At 38.1% G+C, this 18893-nt stretch overlaps 1 long non-coding RNA gene across 1 annotated transcript in view; it reads right to left on the bottom strand.

The window, feature by feature from the left end:
- Nucleotides 1–17004, bottom strand: part of LOC135227603 (uncharacterized) — a 31997-nt gene extending 14993 nt beyond the window's left edge. The window contains exons 1-2 of the long non-coding RNA XR_010317755.1: nucleotides 16261–17004; nucleotides 15736–15805 (exon numbers count right to left, since the gene is read on the bottom strand). This is a non-coding gene — a long non-coding RNA (uncharacterized LOC135227603). The remainder of the gene's footprint in view (nucleotides 1–15735; nucleotides 15806–16260) is intronic.
- Between the last annotated feature and the right edge of the window lie 1889 nt (nucleotides 17005–18893).

The following is an 18893-nucleotide window of genomic DNA, read 5'->3' as shown; positions in this document are numbered from 1 at the left end:
ATCCCAGTTCAATTCCAGGCCAATCCACCTCGTGTGCAGCCACCACCCATCCCTCAGTGGAGGCTTACGTGTTATATAATGCTAAAAATGTTCCAGCGGAAATATTCTACATCCCGCTTTGGTGAGTAGTGTCCGAGGTCTTAAAAGCCTGCGAGCAGCAATGTAAGATACATCTATTGGTCCCATCTCACCTAGGGCAAAGGAAAATAAAGAAAACCAAAGACACAAGGAAAATATTAACCCAAAGGACTAAAGGACCACATGAACCAGAGACTTTACCAGCCTAAAACCAGAAGAATTAGATGGTGCCCGGCTACTGCCAACAACCACCCTGTCAAGGATCACAATAGACAGTCCCAGACAGAGCAGGAGAAAAATTTAGAACAGAATTCAAATTCACAGAGAAAGATAAGACTTACTGGTCTGACAGAGACTGGAGGAACCCCTGAGACTATGGTCCCCAGATGCTCTGCTAACCCAGAACTGAAATCATTCTCGGAGCCCACTTTTCAGACAAAGATTAGTCAGGCCTAAAACAAAAAATAACACGTGAGAAAGTTGTTTCTTAGTTCAATCAAATATATGAGACTAAATGGGCAGCTCCTGTCCAAAAGCAGGACGAAAAGGCAGGAAGGAACAGTAACTGGACAAACACACACAGGGAACTTGGGGTGGAAAGGGGGAGCATGCTGTCACATGGTGGGGATTGCAACCAGTGTCACAAAACAATATGTGTATAAATTTCTGAATGAGAAATTAACTTGAGCTGTAAACTTTCACTTAAAGCACAATAAAAAAATAAAAATGTTTCAGTGGAGCTTCCAGGCTAAGACAAACTAGGAAGAAAGGCCTGGTGATCTGCTTCTGAAAACCAACCAATAAAAACCCTATGGATCACAATGGTCTGTGCATGGGGTTGCCATGAGTTGGAGGCAACTGGACAGCAGCCAACAACAAGAACAAACATCTCAAAAATGAACTGAGCTTTCCAGTCTTTCCTTCTTAAGAGGATAATGCAGCATTTTCTAATTCTTCGAGGAAAACTCATCAATTCCAGTCAATCTCACCGTGGAAATTACCGATTCCAGGGGAACCAAACCAGGTTTGCACTTTTCCTCATAACTCACTGAATAATCTCTTCTCATTTTTTAAAAGTTTTTTTTTTTAAAATAATAACAGGCTTGCTGTGGGGATTAATTGAAATAAACAGAGATTAAGCACGCTGTATAGTGTTTGGTACATGGAATGCTTTCAATCAATGGGAATGCTCTACAATATTATGCATTAATGTTCTTGCAAAAGATTGCAAAATAATTGATTCATTCCTACATGAAAATTCACAGACTTTTAAAATCTTAAGTACTCTTAAGGGGCATAGAGTTTTTGTTAAGGGAGGTAAAAAAAAAAAAATGTGAAAATGGATGGTGGTGATGGTAGCACAACATGGCGAATGTAATTAATGTTACTGAATTATTCAAGAAAAAATGGTTGAAATTTTTTGTCATATATTTCACCACAATAAAAAAAATTTTAAATCTAAAACAAACTTAGATATTATGAATATTATTTTCTTAATTCATCAAAGAAAACATAAAATATTTTCCATGTCTAAATTTTCACTCCAATTTTGAGTCCCTCTTGCTCTATCTTCTACCTCCTTTCCACCATTTTTGTATAAATAGAACGTTCCCTCAGTGAGTCATATGGATTTGAAAAACTCATTTGTATTGATGATTTAAAACATAAAAGAAGTAAGAGCCCACCAGATACTTGTGCCTCCTGACTTACACAGAATATTTTCTTCCTGTCAGTAAGAGACAGGGAAGTCCCTGAAGGGTGCGGTTTGAAGAGACAAAATGGCGAATGGTAAGTTATCGGGAAAGAGGGTCTCTCAGAGTGCCAATTTGTTTTAGGGCCGCAAAACAAACAACTGGTGGGGGAGGGAGGACAGTGAAACAGTAAAGGATGACAATTAGATGTGACCCAAAGAGAATAAAATCCAACCCGAAATGGGCCAAACACATAAATTGCTATTAAATCACGGCTTTTATTTTTCCTGCCTTTGCCCTTCCAACGTTTGGTTTCCCAGTAAATGAAAGGAATCATTTGAAGTAAGGGCCAGGAGAAGGCAGGCCTCTGACCTCTAGCTCGACCACAGAGATCAAAGGCAGTCCCCATATGTGTGAGATATTATCTTTTCGAGGTAAGTGGCCATGATGTTTTGTGATGCAGCCGTGTGGAAACAGACAAATAGCCAGGTTAGTGACCGCCGAGAGGGGAGTGATTGACGTGGGACTGAGCCTGAGGAAAAAAGCTCCTCGACTTTCTGGTGCATTTTACTTTTTGTTTTAGTTCTCACAAACCTGTAGCATTTTGTTGTCAATGATCCTGTTTGTGACTTAAGTCAAAGACATATTTTAATGTTTCCTATGAATGTTTATCCCTGCAAACATATTCCTAATTTTTTTTAACCTTCCTTATTTTTTAATTGTGATTAGCAGTTTATTTTGTTGGCAAGGCTTCCGCATTTTTTCTACAGATAAATTGTACAATACGGCTGAATCTGTACTAGTACTATGACTTTAAACTGCCTTTAGTTAAATCTCAATTTGAAAAAAAAAAAAAAAAAAGGCCAGACTATTCAACAGATAGAAAGTCTTTCAATACATGGGAAAGTTAAACTTCCCCTTTCCTCTCTCTTCTCCACATACAAAAAGAATTAATCCCAGGAGTAGCCTTCCCCATTCTTTCTGAGGCCCTTACAGTGTTGATAAGAGCATGTTGTCAAACCCCAAGGAGTCCCTGTGCAGCTCAGAAGCTTCCAGGCCTCTTGGTCTACACACTGTCCTTCGTCAATCTGATCATTAACATTCCTCCAAAAGAGAGCAAAACAAAACCCCAGGTGAGATGAATTTCAGCGCTATGACTGAACTTGGCCTTTAAATCATTTTTCACATGCACTCCATGGTAATACTTCCCATGGGGAAACCACACACACCTACTGGCCAGTTGGTGTTGCTGCCTTTCCATCATCCTCTGCCCTCTTTTTCTTTTTTTCTCTCTCTTCCTACCCAGGACTCTCTCTCCTCACTCTTGCTCACACTCTCTCTCAATTTGTTACTCTCTCCCCAGCTTCTTCTTTGCCCCATGGCTTTATTGAATAGGTCCAGCGAGCATTTTCTTGGAAAAAAATAAGTGAAACACAGCTTTAGTAATCTGCTCATCGTTTCTTATCCCTCTTTGTTGTTTCATCCCTGCCTTTGTTTTTGCAACACACCCACCAACATACACATGCACACACACATACACACGTAGAGAAAATAGCTCTTCTGAGTCCTGGAACATATTTCTTCGTTATCAACCTGACCACCCTCAGAAGTAGGCTCAGATTGCCAGAGAGAATACAAGGTCCTCTACTGTGGTCATCAATAACTGAGCTGGGGGGAATTCTTGTTACTCTCTTGAATAAAAATTAGTATTAGATTCTTGTTGAAGACGAAAACCCTCTGCCAAGAGTGTGAAAACAAAGCCACATTTCAGCTAAAATATAATAGAATGTAATAAGCTTTGTGCTTTTAAGTAGACCCCCAAAGGCGGAAGTGTGCCACGCACTTTTGTGGTTTGCAAAACAGCAGCTTTAGACAGCAATATATTCATTACAAGCCAAGGAGGAGATTATTCCTGCTAACACAATAGTCATAATGTTCAGGCAGTACCAGAGGATGGACAAATATGCACTATAGTTTTATCAAAATAAATGAATTTACATTAGCACTTTTTAAACTCCTTAGTATGAACTGGTGTGCAGTAAATACAGCTTCCATTATCACACTAAAAAAAAAAAAAAAGGAAACTGGTATTTGCCCTGCCCCCTAGTATCTGTCTAGACGATTTTAGACAAAAGAAACTCATTTGCTGTTGCTGGTGTTGAATGAAAAGGTGCTTGAGGTTGGTTGAGGGGTGGAGGTGGAAGTCAAAGAACTCAAAGCAAAGAGCGGTGTGCTTCCCAGGATCTACAAAAGGGGTTGTACTGTATTTGGGAAACACCTCGAGAAAAACTAGGAGGTGGTTCCATTGTAAAAATCAAAGGAAGAAGCAATTTCCTTCTAAGTTTTTCTCATCATCTCTTTCCCTCAGTAGAGCATAAAATAACTTTATTATTTTAATACATTTATGTTTCATATTTCCTTAAAAAGGAAAATTACATAATATACTTTTGATGTTTAAATCATCTGAATAAAATACTACATTTTGAAATTGCTAACCCAGAAGCTTACTGTAATAATGTCCTTGGGAGACATTCTGTGGGCTTTAGGGCCAGATGCTTTATAAGATCACCTTATACAAGGGCCATTTCTATACTTCTGAAAATAAATTCCCTTTGACTCCAAGACTGACCTGTTCCAGAAAAACAGGGGCAAGTTTCCAAGACCATTTTTTTGGTTAATAATTATGGCTATTCCATATAGGGCATAAATACATTGTTATGACAACAGTTAATTCAAAATCTTTATTTCTAATAAAAGCCAATTTCAAAAGAATTGTTTACAAATTAATGAAGGTTAAAGGATATTTTGGTGAAAACATTGATCTGCCTTTGAGGAAGACAAAAAAGCTCCATTTCCCTGGGATTTCTTCCATTTGTATAGATAATAATACTTTATATATATATTTTTAAAGTCCAACAGAAAACTACTGGTGAATGAAAATGCAAACCCCATTTTAATGTCCTCATTGTCAGCTCTTGTCCCTGACTTATGAAGCTTTCTAGCCAGTCCCTCCTTTACGCCTCCCTTGTGTTGGAACAAGCTGTTATCGTAGCAACGATGGTGTTTTATCTGTTCATTTGTCTGTTTTACCAGTGATCAGTGAGCTCCTCAAGAGTTGAGACAGTTAACCTTTATACCCCTAGCACCTAGCACAATGTCTAAAGCAATAAATGTTTGCTCAAATATATTTCATTTCAGAACAAATGGAAGCTAAGCCAGCTGATTGGATTCCTAGCAAACTATTAGTCATTTGTATTTTAGCCACTGTGCACCAATTCCTGCAGCTATAAGACCTGGGAAACTTAGAAGATGATGGACAAAAATTTGAATTATGGTTTGAAATATTGATATATTTGATGTTATTCAACAATTGTTTCTTGGACTTACAACAATTCTGTTACTTTAATTTGGAGTAGTGTTTCCCAAACTGGAGGTATGCAAAAGGCATGGCTCAGATGGTGTGCAAATCTTGAACCATTGAGATGGGGGGAGTATTACAAGGTCTATTTCTCCTTATTTTTTCTCATTATTTTAACTTCTTATTTTTGGTGTATTTTGTGATGTATATGTATATACATACACACACATATAGTCACTAAATTGTGAAGGACCCCTGGTGGTGCAGTGGTTAAGTGCTTGGCTGCTAACAGAAAGGTTGGAGGCTCAAACCCACCAGCAGCTCTGTGGAAGAAAGGTTTAGCAGTCTGCTTCTGTAGATGATGGCCTTGGAAACCCTATGGTGCAGCTCTCCCCTGTCCTATAGGGCTGTTGTGAGTTGGAATTGATTTGAAGGCAGTGGGTTTTAATGAAATTATGTGATCAAAGAATTATGATCGTGAGCAACAAAAGACAAAAATTAAATTGGACTTGATCAAAATTAAAAACTTTTATGGCTCAAAAGACTTTATCAAGAAAGTGAAGAGGCAAGCTATAAAATGGGAGAGAGTACTTGATAGCCATGTATCTGATAAGAGTTTAATATCCAGAATATATAAAGCCCTCCTATCACTTAACAAAAAGACAAATGACACAATTTTTTAAAATGGGCCAAGAACTTGAATGAATATTTCTCCAAATGGCCAATAAGCACATGAAAAGATGTTCAACATCATTAGTTATTAGGAAAATGCAAATCAAAGCTACAATGAGATATCGCTTTAGTCCCACTAGGATGGCTATTATCAGAAAAGCAGGACATAATAACTGTTGACAAGGATGCGGAGAAGTTGGAACACTTGTGCATTGCTGGTAGGAGTGTAAAATGGTGTAGCTTCTTTAGAAAACAAGCAGTATCTCAAACAGTTAAACCTAAAATTACAATATGACTCAGAAATTCCACTCCTGGATATATACCCAAAAGACTTGAAAGCAAGGATTCAAACAGATACTTGTACACCAGTGTTCATTGCAGCATTATTTACAATAGCCAAAAAGTGGAAACAACCCATATGTCCACCAACAAATGAATGGATAAACAAAATGCCCTACATATGTATAATGAAATATTTTTGAGCCTCAAGAGAATGAAGTTCTGATACATGCTATGACATGAATGAAACTTGAAAACATTGTGCTGAGGCCATCTAAGATACTCCACTGATTCCACCCTGTCAGGAGTAAGGGAGAATGAAGAAAACCAAAGACACAAGGAAAAGATTAGTCCAGGTGACTAACGGACCACAACTACCACAGCCTCCACCAGATTGAGTCCAGCACAAGTAGCTGGTGCCCAGCTACCACCACTGACTGCTCTGACAGGGATCACAATAGAGGGTCCCGGACTGAGCTGGAGAAAAAGTAGAACAAAATTCTAGCTCACACACACACAAAATAGACTTACTAGTCTGACAGAAACTGGAGAAACCCTGAGATTACGGCCCCCAGATACCTTGATAGCTCAGTAATGAAGTCACTCCTGAGGTTCTCCTTTCAGCCAAAGATTAGACAGACCCATAAAACAAAATTGAGACCAAGTGGGCACACCAGTCCAGGGGCAAGGACTAGAATGCAGGAGGGGACAAGAAAGCTGGTAATAGGGAATCCAAGGTTGAGAAGGGGAGAGTGTTGCCATGTCGTGGGCTTGGCTACCAATGTCGCAAAACAATGTGTGTATTAATTGTATTTAAGGAGAAACTAGTTTGCTCTGTAAACCTTCATCTAAAGTACAATTAAAAAAAATGCTTATTTAAAAAAAACATTATAATGAGTGAAATGTCAGACACAAAAGGACAAATAGTGTATGATCCCACTCATATGAAATACCTAGAACAGCAAATACATAGAGACAAAATTTTATTAGTGGTTACCAGGGGCTGGGGACAGCAGACAGTGAGGAGTTACTGCTTGAGGGATACTGGGTTTCTGTTGGGTGATGAAAAACTTTGGGGAATGTATAGTAGTGATGATGGCACAAAAGGTGAATGTAATTAACGTCACTGAATTGTACACTCAAAAGTGGCTAAACTGGTAAAATTTTGTTATATAGATATATAAAAAATTTTGTTATATGTATATGTAGTATATATATATAGCCACACACAAACAAAAAGTATGATCACATAGTTTTAGAGAATTGGACTAGATAACACAGTTATTTTGATATTTTTGTTATGTTTAAGATGAATGAAAATTTAAAATTTGTTTGTTTACCAAACATTTATTAGAACCTTATGCATACCAAGCCCTGTGGTAGCTACTAGGCGTAAGCATACAAAGATAAATAAGACACATTCGCTGCTCTCAAAGAGCTCAGAGTCTAATAGAAAAACTTTAAATTTCAAGTTAGGTAAACAAATGCCACTTCTGCCATAAAGCCTTTGCTGCTTACCCCCTTTCTCTCCTTGTCTGCTTTAGTGTTGGATGTCAGTTAGGTACGTGTTTGGCTGCATGTAAGAATGCACGACTAATAGTAGATTAAACAAATAGTTTATTTTTCTCACAAATCTGGAGGTAGGCCCTTGCTAGTGTTGCTAAGTCCAGTTTCTGATACACGGAATCAAAGAAAGATTCGTTTATAAATTTCATGAGGAAAGCTTCCTGTTTTAAACTTTTTACGTTCCATAGAACCTAACATTTTGTACACATGTAGTAGGTTCTGAGTTAATAGTTGTTTAATGTTGAATACATGAATACAGTGTGCTAGGTAACCATGTGGCACATTTACATTCCAACATGAAAGAGGCCACCAACTACGTCTGAAACTCTCAGGACGAAAAGCTATAGCTTTCTTAAGACTCAGGCACTTCATCCTAAATAGATTAAATCAAAAATTAAATTAACTTTTCATAAGTTTCACACCAACTTCAGCCTGTTTATGGTTTAATAATATGAATGTTCTAAGTCTCAGTTTGTAATCTTCTCCCCCAAATAAATGTGTTTCCCCATTAGATGCCATATGAATTGGTAACCCTGCATCGTATCACTCGTATTCTGGAGAAATATGCTATGACCATCTCCTTTTGTATGATTATAAAACCCTGAAGCTGTTTCACAAACAATGTAGGAAGGTGATGGGCTTGAGCCCAGAGCAAATTTACAGCAAAGGAATAGAAGATTTCCTATGAAAAAAACCCTTCTCTTATCCAAACCACTCTAACTATTCAGTACAGAGGTTGAAAGGACACTGGAGAGGCCACCAAGGCTTTTGTCCTGGACCTCCCGTCATGATTTCCCTTAATCACTACATCCCAGCAAGAAGCAATCTGTCCTTATGGACTGTTCAGAGGGACACCAAACCCAAAAACCAAACCCACTGCCATCAAGTTGATTCTGACTCATAGCAACCCCTTAGGTTTCCAAGGCTGCAAATCTCTACGGAGGCAGAATGCCACATCTTTCTCCTGCAGAGCTGCTGGTGGTTTCAAACCACCAACCTTTTGGTTAGCAGTTGATTGCTTTAACCACCTCACCACCAGGGCTCCTTTCAGAGGAACACGGTGTCCTTAATAATTTAGTCCAAGCTTTGAAACACTCAATTTCAAACAATTATCCTGACTTTTAGCATAGATCCCAATTTGCTGCATTTTGTTCATTTTTTATAGCTCTACAGTAAGGGAGTTGGAAAATAGCTCTCTAAAAGAAAAAAAAAAGCCTCCTTTATATGAAGTGTGTTCCTTCTTTTTCCTGTTTTCAAAGCTAAATTATACCAACCCACTTACCATTTTTCTTAAGGCTTAATTTTCAATCCCCCACTCATTCTTCTGATTGATATTCTGCTGAATCCACTTCGGATTTTCTTTAATTATTTGCAGTTGTGTAGCCAGATATGGACATACTTCATTCTCTCTAAGCAGGCGTTTGATACAATGCTTGTGTTACTCCTCCGATATAATTTTGGGATCTCAGTGTTAGGTTTTAATTTGCCATCAATCTGCTCATCACTCGATTTCACTCATATCTAGCAAAGATCTATTATATATAATAATAAAAAATATTAATAACTATAATAACATACATTCTCATCATAGCATTGTTCATTTTATATTTTAACCTTATCATGCTATTTTAAATTTTGTTTTTCCTTACCAACTTAAAAAGGCCACTTTAAACAATATACAGGTTATCCTCAGATTCAGAATATACGTAATGGAAAACTTCGTATCTTTCTTCTTCATTCATATATGCATTTGCTTGTTCTTTCATTCAATAAATTATTGAGTGCCACTTATACAGTAATCACTCTGCTAGGGACTAGGAATGAAATAACCACTTTCATAAAATTTACACAGACTATTAGGGAAAAAGAAGTTAATCAAATAATCCCATACATAAATGTAAAATTGCAACTTTGACAAGAGCAGTTGAAGGTGCACGGGGTATGAGATAGCATGGAATAGGTAGATTTGGCCTGAGGTGACAAGGAAGACTTCCTTGAGAACTCCACTCTTGAGCTAAGATGTGCTGGATGAGGAGGGTTTAACTAAATGTTAAGTGAAAGTCCGGCCCCCAGATCATCCCTTCACTGAAGGGACATTTATTGGGGGGTTATTATTGCCATTGTTATATGGCAGCCACCAACCTCTGTCAGTTTGTCATACTGTAGTGGCTTGCTGGAAGCTATGCCGCTGGTATCTTGAATACCAGTAGAGTCACCCATGGTGGACAGGCTTAAGTGGAGTTTACAGACTAAGACAGACTAGGAAGAAATGCCTGGTGATCTACTGAAAATTAGTTAATGAAAACCCTATGGATCACAGTAGAATATTGTTGAATATAGTGCTAAAAGATGAGCCCCCTAGATTAGAAGCAACAGTGGACCCAAGTACTGTGGCAATCACAAGGATAGCACGGAGCGGGTAGTTTTTCATTCTGTTATACGTGGCATCACCATGAATTGGAACCAATTTGGTGGCAAATGACAACAGCAATTATATTGTGTTTGATACTGTAAAGACAGCAGTAAGCTTTCTCTGGGATTCAGTCTAGTGGAGAAGGCAGGTATTTAACACGTAATTACAACAATGATTTATTTAAGTTACAATTCAGTTAAGGACTCTGAAGGAGAAGGGCAACTGTGAAATCAAGTAAGATTAGTCTGTGCCTTCCCTGAGAAAGCAGCATGTAAGGCCATTTATTAATGGTAATGGTTTAGCAGGCCCAATCCTTGCCTGCTAAGTCTTTGTGATGTTATAAAGATTGATGCAGATTTGCTCCTAACCATTTTTGCAGAAGGAAGTGTTTTGTAGGTGTGAAAATAACTTAAGAGTTAAGTGGTGTAAGGCACTTTCTGTGTTTGTTAATGAATAAGCCGAGCAAAGTAGCTGTAAAATCCTTCCCTTGGCCAGGGACTGCCTTTTCTCTCCATCATAGGTGGGCATATGCTTAGCCTGACAGAATTTGTTCTTGGTGATTGTAGACCCTTAATGAAGTGCAAATGAATTTTGTTTTGATTTCTTTTCCTACTTAACTAGTAATGAAAGGTAAAGGCTTTTCCTTTTCCTTTTGTTCTAAATTATGCATAATGCTGGTTGCTTTCTGTTTCTATACAGGGGCTTTTCAAATACATTGGCCAAGTATTTTTAACCAAGATTTCAAAGCAGTTCGAATTGCTTCTGTCATGGCCCACAAAGCAAAACTGGAACAGACATGAATTTTTTAAATTTGAGTGATCCAGAACCATAAGCAGAATGGGAAAAAGTCCTAGAACGGGAGACTTGGAAGGGACCCTTTCAGGAGCCTGATGCAAAAGATTGGATTATTGGATTATTGCCAGGACTGAGGGGAGCAACATACATTCAAAGCAGCGTGTGGTTGGCCAGCCATCTTTGAGTGAGGCACCATTGTTTCCAACTCTCTGCAAAATCCAGTGGGCAAGAAATTTGGTCGCTATGCGACGTGTAGCTGCCCTTGTTTTCTAAGAAGGAGATTAAGTTTCTAGCAGGGCTTTGACCTGTAATTTTTCCTCTTTCAGTTAGGGTTCTGGTTCACCTAAATTAAAAAAAAAAAAATTGGGTCTGTTCCTGTGTTGCTTCCTTGGCTGTGATTGAACTGGGAAGAACCGATTTGAAGCCCTGTTTTTAACCTGGATTTCATCAAATGTTTCCTCACCCACAACAGTGGTGGCCTGCCCACTTAAAAAACATCGTTCGGCCTCAGTTAAGGTAAATATTTTATTTTTAAAAACTATTCATTCCTTGTTTCTATGTAATTAAATAGAAGCACTAGTATTTTTCTTTCTTAAACAAACGCAGCTTTCAGTTTTCTTTGTCTTTAGACCAACACGTCTTCGCTGTCTCTGGATTCACCATTGAGAAGTCACTGCAAATTTTGTCTTCTTTTGTTGTACATATTTGCATTGCATTTCAGTTCCTTAGGTTTTTTGTTTTTATTGCTTTTATTTTGTTGTCGCTGATTTTTTTTTAATTCTAATATCTTTTCAGATGTCCTAAGTGTTGTATTGTAGTTGTTTATCGCTATTTCTTAAAATCACCTTTATGATAATTTTACCATACATTATTTTTTTATCTTGATAAGTATAAGTAATTTGTATGATTGAAGTGAATTGTCCTTGTTTCATTATATTTTATCCTTCTCGTACTGGAAAGTGCCAGCTCTAACATTTATGTCTCTTTTTTAGGATAATTTTTAAATTTTTATCCTTACCACACTTTTTTTCAAATATCAGATAAAGAAATGCTTTAATGAATTTTTTTATGATCTACTATTTTAAATAGTCTCAGCAGGCAACAAGGCTGTTTGTGTACTCAGTCACTTATGCAATTACTCCCTCATCCATGTGTGTATATCTGCAAGCATTCAAAGATTTGTTTGGCACATACTTAGGCATTTTGAACACAAAGAATTTTGTTCCTAATTCACAGCCTTGTTGGTGGGTCGAGGTATGAATATTTTCTTTATATTGGTTAATTAATTTCCAAATACTTAAAGTCTTGTATCATTAACAAGTTGGCTATCTTAAAGCTAAAGCAGTCAAAGAAGTCCCCTTGTTTGGAGACTTCTAGTGAATTCCATAAAATAAGATTTCTCTTATTTGTTGTTTCTCTTTATTTTTGCCACAGAACTTACCTCACTTTGTGATCTCTAAAACAAGTGAACAAATGTTCACTGTTAATGGTGGGATGGGGGAGGGATAGAAACAGACAGAAGATAGATTAGATTAGACTAAATTGGATTAGATTAGGTTAGATTAGATTAGATAGAATGAGATCCTTATGCTGTGGTAGAGATATCTAGCTGTCCAATCAGGGACTGCATTTCCCAGGACTCCTTGCATCTAGGTCTGACTTGTGACTAAGTTCTGACCAGTGGGATGTGTGCAGGATATCATCCCACAGGGCTACTTTGGGAGCCACATGAGAATAAAGAATCCTGGGTCCCTGAATCCCAGGGCTCCCTGAATCAGATGGGATAGAGCCAACTGACCAAGAAGAACCACAGTGGACTATAATTTGAGAGGAAACTTTCATTTTATTAAGCCATTGAAATTTTAAAGTTTATCTCTTTACAACAGTTATTGTTAACCTTACAAATACATAGTCATCCTCACCCTGTAAATAATGGGGCAACAAAGAGAAGGTAGGGCTTGACATAATATGTGGGCATGAGCCATCTTACCACTCTTGCTATGTATACATGAAATCTATACCTCACTCTGCTGCTCTTAACTATTTTGGCAATGAGATAGAATCATTCCACATTCGTGGGAGATTGAAGTTTAAATTTCATGTAGAGAATTAGTATAACCTTGCCTCAATTTTGAGGTAGGTCAGTGATTTTGAGGCTCTTGTAAGTTCTGCCATTATAGATCATGACACCATGGTCATTTTCCAGTAGGTTAGCAATGACACTGTGCAAACCTGTCTCTCTAATTAAAATTAGCAATGCATTCAAATGAATTTGAAGCCATTCATCTTTGTTTTTTAAGCAATAGATATGGCTGCTTCAGACAGAAGCTTCTATATAGAATACCTCTTACTGACTTACAGGTGGGTCTCTTTTGTTCCCATCTCTAGGTTGTGCAAACAGTTAAAATGCTCAGCTGTTAACTGAAAGATTGGAGGTTCAAGTCCACCCCAAGGTGCCTTGGTAGAAAGGCCTGGTGATCTATTTCAAAAAATCAGCCATCGAAAACCTTGTGGAGCATAGTTGTACTCTGACACACATGCAGTCACTATGAGTCAGAATCAACTCAATGGCAACTGGTTTATCCCTGATATAAACCCATCTGCTTTACCAAATACGAACTTTATACCATCACACATATTTATGGTACATTTCTCCCCAAATTCTCTTCACTAGCAACCAGGAGCAACACTTGTAGATGCATCATGACTGTAACAAATCTGCTTACACGAGGCCACTCTCCACCACCCACTCTGCGTGGAGCTGGAAAAGCCATAAACAGTCCTTGGGTGCTGCAACACGATCTTTCAATCTGCAATAGTTGACGACAATGTTCTGCCTGATTGGAAGCATAATGTCTTAAAGGAAATTTCAGAGCCAGCCTTGGACAAACTCCGCTGTTGGTGACATCTGCCTTATGACCAATAAAAATGATGTATCGTGTAACAGTGAATTACTCAGCAAACAATTCCCAGAGATCACCTTTGCTACGGAGTGTGAGACAGAACTACTCCCTTTCCTGACTGTCGGGATTTTACAGAGGAGAAATGACCTGCCGACAGTTACTCAATGGGAAGTGTCCCTCTTCAAACAGATATATGATGTTTAATTTTACACACTTGCTACCCATGCAAAAAAAATAAAATAAAACCATCAGTTGAGTCTCTTTAGAGTTTAGCAGAATATATATGTCCACTGTGGAACACACTTTGGGGAAAAAAAACAAAACCAAACCAGGTACAGTCACCAAAGTTTGCTTCAGAAGAACCCAATCTCAGCAATTGGGAGTCTTAAATAGATAATGTGACTTCAACAGGTTTGAAATATCCTAATGAAAAAAAATCTGAGGTGAGGAAGTCCCTAAACAAACTGGGGTATCTCACTGCCCAAACATTATCAGAATAAAAAAAACAAGCAACACAATAAACTTTTTTTCTTTTATTTCTTTTGTTTCTTGTTTGGTGGGGTGGGGAATCGTCTCTAATAAGGTAACCCACTGCCATCGAGTGGATTCCAACTCATAGCAACCTCATAGGGCTTCCAAGGCTGTAAATCTCTACAGAAGCAGACTGCCACATCTTTCCCCTGCAGAGCTGCGGGTGGTTTTGAACCGCCAGTCTTTCAGTTAGCAGTCAATGTTTTAATAAGTTAAACCTGGGCAAATTTTACCAATTTTAAGAAGGCCCACATTGAAGCAATTAGCTGTAGCCAATTCAAAGAACTGAAATAAAAGAGCAGCTAATGTCTATCTGGAGGGCAGTGGTGGTTCAGTGGTAGAATTCTTGCCTTCCACACAGGAGGCCCGGGTTTGATTCCCGGCCAATTCTCCTCAAGCTCAGCCACCACTCGTCCGCAGTGGACATTTATGTTGCTATGATGCTGAACAGATTTCAGCAAAGTTTCCAGACTAAGAAGGACTAGGAAGAAAGGCCATCTGATTTTCCACAAATCAACCAGTGAAAAACCCCTATGAATCACAACAGTCCAATCCCCTTGTGCGTAGGTACCACGTGAGTGGGGGCCGACTCGACAGCAGCTAAGAACAACAATCCACATCTCATCATCAAAAATATGAAAACTGCTCACCAAATGAAGGCATTTGAACGCCTTCCTTTATTGTACACTGCCTCTTGTTTCAGAGAGAGGTATATTTTACATTTTACATTATCTCACCTGAAGTTTTTAGTCTATTGAATTGAGAGAGTAGCATGTTCTTTCCCGAACCTTGGAATGCACTCTGTGGGTCTGTAGAACAAAGTGTTCATGTAACCTAATGGGACACTGGCCCTTTAATTTTTAACACACTTCCCCAATTAAGTGTTGTAGGCTCCAGACTTTAACAGCTGTCTGCAGCTGCTGAAAAGTGATTTATCATTGTCAGAGTTCGTGACCAAAACATTAAAAGAATCTTTTTTGTGTGTGTGTGTTTGGCAGACTAACTTTCATCTATAGTCATTCATCCTTTTTAATGCTTTCTTATTCACAGTAGCAATAAAAAATGAAAGAAAAATATTTTACTGAATAATTTTGAATTTTATTTTCCTCACACAGAACACTCTAATGATTTGTTAAAAAAAAAAAAAAAAAGAAAGAAAGAAGAAAGAAAGAAAAACCTTTTGTGTAAGAGATTACTCTGAAAAGTTTTGTTTTATGGAGAAACGTGTAGTTTTTAAAAGCCTTTTGATGAAAATCTGATTTTATTCATGCATGAGAAATTCTTTTAAATTCTAAAATGTTCAAGGAAACTCAAAACCATTTCCCTGCTTTTGAAATAATGAAAGAAGTTTTTTTTTTTTTCTTTTTTATGGGTGTTAAAAAAGACTTCCACATCAAACATTCAGAGGTTTCATAGTAGTATAATTTGTTTTTAAAAAAGCTTTTTTACCTCAAAAATCGCAAGTGGAAGAAACTTGGATCTATTCAGGTTCATCTTCTGCTTTGGATTATTGGTCCACCTATATTTGAGAAAACTTAGTTGAATGGAGGGCTTTTTCTTTCTTTCTTTCTGTTTCTCTTTCCTATAATCGTTTGCCTAAACTTATCTGAGGTCCAGGACTAATTCCCTCCACCCAAATCTGTCAGTTTTTCATATTGTGGTGGCGTGCATGTCACTATGATGCTGGAAGCTATGCCACCGGTGTCCGAAACACCAGCAGGGTCACCCTTGGTAGAAAGGTTTCAGCAGAGCTTCCAGATGAAGACAGACCAGGAAGAAAGATCTGGCCATCTACTTCTAAAAATTAGCCAACGAAAACCCTTATGGATCACAGAATATTGTTGAAGACATTGACCTGCTTGCTTTAGAAGTGACATTAAAAAAAATTAGGAGGTGCCAATTGCTGAAGAAGGACATCATGTTTGGTAAAGTGGAGAAGGATTGACACGATAGCTACAACTGACTCAAACATACCGACAGTCGTGAAGATGGTACAGAAAAGGCAGTGTTTCGTTCTGTCACACGTGGGTTCAGCATGAGTCGGAGCCAGCTTGGTGGTAACTAGCAACAACAAAGACTGGTTTACTATTAAGCTATTTATCGAACAGACATTTCTTGAATGCTTACTGTGTGCCATGCTTTCTGGTGGCTCAGAGGCAGAAATGGGTCACATGACACTCTCCTGCCCTCAAAGAGCTCACAACCCACAAAGCCATCAAAGCAAAGTCCTTGTTACACTAAACAGACTATTTGAACTACATTCATCCCCATATAGAAGGGTCAACATTGACATTTATTACAAAATCATTTTTTTGTTTTTCTCAAGGCTCTGTAAAATGAAATTTTTTAATTTTACTTTGGCAGGGATCTTAACACTGAATCTGAAATCCATTTATATCCTTCCCAAATTTAGTACAGAGTTTAGATTTTTAATATGTCCTGAAATCAATCTCCCCCCATCTGCACCCCATTTCTGTCATGGGCTATAGGAAATAAAATCCAGGAATTATCAAGCCTTTAAATCAGAGCAGTAAAAGAGTAGTGAAGGGACTGGCTATGTTTAATCAAAATATCGAGCTCCTCACCTGGGCTCCTCTGGCAAACTCCTCCACTCCCCCAAAGAATTAGAGCCAACTTCATGGACACACATGAGTTGGAGCTCTCAGTAACAAATGGAGCGGAAAAGGAAGTAAAACTTGAATAAAGAGACTGCACGAAGCTCACCACCGAACCATGGGCAAGGTAGGGAAATAGAAGGAAAATGAAGAGTGTGTTTACCATTTACTGCTTTCTCGAAAAATGTAACTAACAACTTGCCATAGGTGACTCACACTTTTAGTTCAGCCACCAGCTTCTCTGAGGAGTAAAAAGATAAAGCAGCAACCTTGAGGGTTTTTGTCACTTCTGCTTCCAAAGTGTGCCTCTGTCTGCTTGCTTCCCTGAAGAAATGGCAGTTGGCCTTTGCAATGATTTGGCCATAGATCTGTCCTCCTAAAGATACTCATTTGCTTGAGCAATTATTTTTAAAGACACTCCCTGGGGTGTTGGTGGCCTAAATATAGAAAAGAGAAAGTGCCATGAGAATGATAAAGCTGAAGTCTCTAGATTAACCATGATCTGGAAACTCTTGGGGAAACAAATGGAGCTTTAAAAGAGGCTAAAAGAGACTGGTGATTCAGTGATAGAATTCTCACCTTCCGTGAAGGAGAGCCTGGTTTGATTTCTGGCAAATGTACCCCCTGTGCAGCCACCACCCACCTGTCCCTGGAGGCTTACGTTCAATGGCACTTCCAGACTAAGACAGACTAGGAAGGAAGCCTTGGTGATCTACTTTGAAAATTAGTCAACAAAATCAAAAACACTCTATGGATCCCAATGGGCTGATCCACAGCTGGTTCCGTTGTGTGTGGGGTTTCCATGAGCTGGGGCTGACTCAGCAGCAGCTAACAACACCAAGAGAAACTCTTAAATTTCAATTCTTTCTGTTTTCTTTTTTCCAAAGCCATTGTGTAAGGGAAGCAAATAAACTGGAAAAATAAAATAGAGGAGCCAGACTCAGGACTCAAGACTAATAGTGCTATCACAATTTATCCATTGACTCTATGGGCTAACATGAAATCTCTTGGTCATTTCCTTTCTTATAAAGAGATCAGGGCACCTAGGAAACCTTTTTCATTGTTTATTGCCATTGTCTTACACTCCAATAGCCAGTTATGAATTGATGTGAGGTTCAATCAGTTAGGCTGGGAGGAAAAGGAATATTATCATAAATTTTCCTGCTGAGGTCTCATTATTTTAAAAAGCTCAGGAAGGGCTTCCAGCTTAAAGAAAGACCTATGATGGTAGAAAGCTTTACAAGCTTATCCTAAGCACCTGGAGGAATTATGGCAAAGAGGAAAGGCACTGGTGCTACAACCTTTAAAAAGGAAAAAAGACTATCTTAAAAAAGCCCCTTCTAATAAAATACCACAGGAAATGTAGTAAATTTCATCTGTAGCTTTCTCTAAGGACCAGCTGAAATGTGTCAAACAAACTAGTTCCCTTTCTAAGAAAAAGGAAAGGATTAGAAAATATCTTCAAAAAGAACACTTCTGAAGAAGCATCCTAAAAGTGCCTGTCAGTATGTTTCTGAGATCATGAATAAATTGCTAAGAAATGCATTATGTGGACCTGGGTTTAGTTAAGTTCAGTTGTTGAATATCAGCTTGGAGGAGGAAAGTGTTTTTAATTCAATTCCTAAATCAGAGGTTTGTTTTACACATTTATTTTTCTAAAAGCTTACTTCCTTTGACCAACTCTATAAAGCCGGAATTACCTATGTAATTCAGGAGAAAAATACTCATGAAAATGTGGAGGGAAGCAGCCCTGAAATTTGTGTGTAGAAAAATATTTTTAAGTGGGTGACTAAAAGCCATAGTTAGATTAGTAAGAATCTAAAGAGCAACATAGTCCCTTAAACAAAAAATCCAAAATTCTATAATTATATCGCAAAAGGTTGCCTTTGATAAGAAGCTCATAAATACATGTGCATGTATTTTGTGCAATGGAAAGCATTCTATAAATGTGAGCTATTGCTATTATTATGGATCCCAGAGAGGGAGCAGCAA

Source organism: Loxodonta africana, chromosome 14, assembly GCF_030014295.1.
Source record: "Loxodonta africana isolate mLoxAfr1 chromosome 14, mLoxAfr1.hap2, whole genome shotgun sequence".
Classification (NCBI taxonomy): domain Eukaryota; kingdom Metazoa; phylum Chordata; class Mammalia; order Proboscidea; family Elephantidae; genus Loxodonta; species Loxodonta africana.
The sequence above is the reverse complement of the archived record's forward strand: the minus strand, read 5'-3'. Positions and strand labels throughout refer to the sequence as shown.